This window comes from Drosophila arizonae, unplaced genomic scaffold (genome assembly GCF_054131065.1).
Source record: "Drosophila arizonae isolate 15081-1271.41 unplaced genomic scaffold, UAZ_ARI_1.0 ARI_Backbone_63, whole genome shotgun sequence".
In the NCBI taxonomy this organism is placed as follows: domain Eukaryota; kingdom Metazoa; phylum Arthropoda; class Insecta; order Diptera; family Drosophilidae; genus Drosophila; species Drosophila arizonae.
This window is the reverse complement of record NW_028315246.1, coordinates 1-2500: the sequence shown is the minus strand read 5'-3', so window position 1 is coordinate 2500 and position 2500 is coordinate 1. Positions and strand designations below refer to the sequence as shown.

At 33.8% G+C, this 2500-nt stretch overlaps 1 non-coding gene and 1 pseudogene across 1 annotated transcript in view; both read left to right on the top strand.

Annotated features, from left to right (window-relative positions):
• Positions 1-112, top strand: part of LOC149267681 (5.8S ribosomal RNA) — a 179-nt gene extending 67 nt beyond the window's left edge. Inside the window, exon 1 of the ribosomal RNA XR_016271565.1 lies at positions 1-112. This exon is cut by the window's left edge and continues 67 nt beyond it. This is a non-coding gene — a ribosomal RNA (5.8S ribosomal RNA).
• A 414-nt stretch (positions 113-526) lies between these two features.
• Positions 527-2500, top strand: LOC149267680 (large subunit ribosomal RNA; annotated as a pseudogene; the record flags this gene model as incomplete).

Sequence of the window (2500 nt, the reverse complement as noted above, 5' to 3'; positions counted from 1 at the left end):
TGAACTGCAGGACACATGAACATCGACATTTTGAACGCATATAGCAGTCCATGCTGTTATGTACTTTAATTAATTTTAGAGTGCTGCTTGGACTACATATGGTTGAGGGTTGTAAGACTATGCTAATTAAGTTGTTTAAAAATTTTCACAAATTTTTAAGCATATGGTATATTATTGGATATATATTTATATTTCTATAAATAATATTCATAATATTAAAATAATATATGGAAAAAAAAGGTACTATTATCTCATAGTATATTTTGTATGAGAAAATTGAAGATATATATATTTTCTTTTTTCAAATCAAAAAATACTGAGGAAGGTCTAGCATAAAAGAAAAAATTTTATTTTTTTTTCATCTAGAATTGCCTCTTATTATTGATGCGATAAAAAGAATTGTTGAACATATTATAGAAATCTTCAAACAAACAAATATTAATATTTAATAAAATATAAATAGTACAATCCATAAAATTTGAACAGATATTATTATATACAAGTTCAAAATTAACATTGTTTTATACAACCTCAACTCATATGGGACTACCCCCTGAATTTAAGCATATTAATTAGGGGAGGAAAAGAAACTAACAAGGATTTTCTTAGTAGCGGCGAGCGAAAAGAAATCAGTTCAGCACTAAGTCACTTTGTCTATATGGCAAATGTGAGATGCAGTGTATGGAACATCAATATTCTAGTATGAGAAATTAACGATTTAAGTCCTTCTTAAATGAGGCCATTTACCCATAGAGGGTGCCAGGCCCGTATAACGTTAATGATTACTAGATGGTGTTTCCAAAGAGTCGTGTTGCTTGATAGTGCAGCACTAAGTGGGTGGTAAACTCCATCTAAAACTAAATATAACCATGAGACCGATAGTAAACAAGTACCGTGAGGGAAAGTTGAAAAGAACTCTGAATAGAGAGTTAAATAGTACGTGAAACTGCTTAGAGGTTAAGCCCGATGAACCTGAATATCCGTTATGGAAAATTCATCATTAGAATTGTAATATTTAAACAATATTATAATAATAGTGTGCATTTTTTCCATATAAGGACATTGTAATCTATTAGCATATTAATTTATCATAAAATTATGGCATATAGTTTATTTCAATTAAAATGCTTGCGTTTTAACATGAAATAAAAGCTGTAAATTTGATAAAGTGCTGATAGATTTATATCAATACAGTGCGTTAATTTTTCGGAATTATATAATGGCATGATTATCATTGATTTTTGTGTTTATTATATGCACTTGTATGATTAACAATGCGTAAGATTCAGGATACCTTCGGGACCCGTCTTGAAACACGGACCAAGGAGTCTAACATATGTGCAAGTTATTGGGATATAAACCTAATAGCGTAATTAACTTGACTATTAATGGGATTAGTTTTTTAACTATTTATAGTTGATTAACACAATCCCGGGGCGTTCTATATAGTTATGTATAATGGTATTTATATTATTTATACCTCTAACTAGAACGTACCTTGAGCATATATGCTGTGACCCGAAAGATGGTGAACTATACTTGATCAGGTTGAAGTCAGGGGAAACCCTGATGGAAGACCGAAACAGTTCTGACGTGCAAATCGATTGTCAGAATTGAGTATAGGGGCGAAAGACCAATCGAACCATCTAGTAGCTGGTTCCTTCCGAAGTTTCCCTCAGGATAGCTGGTGCATTTAAATATTATATAAAATAATCTTATCTGGTAAAGCGAATGATTAGAGGCCTTAGGGTCGAAACGATCTTAACCTATTCTCAAACTTTAAATGGGTAAGAACCTTAACTTTCTTGATATGAAGTTTAAGGTTATGATATAATGTGCCCAGTGGGCCACTTTTGGTAAGCAGAACTGGCGCTGTGGGATGAACCAAACGTAATGTTACGGTGCCCAAATTAACAACTCATACAGAAACCATGAAAGGCGTTGGTTGCTTAAAACAGCAGGACGGTGATCATGGAAGTCGAAATCCGCTAAGGAGTGTGTAACAACTCACCTGCCGAAGCAACTAGCCCTTAAAATGGATGGCGCTTAAGTTGTATACCTATACATTACCGCTAAAGTAGATGATTTATATTACTTGTAATATAAATTTTGAAACTTTAGTGAGTAGGAAGGTACAATAGTGTGCATAGAAGTGTTTGGCGTAAGCCTGCATGGAGCCGCTATTGGTACAGATCTTGGTGGTAGTAGCAAATAATCGAATGAGACCTTGGAGGACTGAAGTGGAGAAGGGTTTCGTGTGAACAGTGGTTGATCACGAGTTAGTCGGTCCTAAGTTCAAGGCGAAAGCCGAAAATTTTCAAGTAAAGAAAAATCAAAATAAATAAACAAAAATGTGCCTAATTATCGATTTTTATACACTTGAATAATTTTGAACGAAAGGGAATACGGTTCCAATTCCGTAACCTGTTGAGTATCCGTTTGTTATTAAATATGGGCCTCGTGCTCATCCTGGCAACAGGAACGACCATAAAGAAGCCGT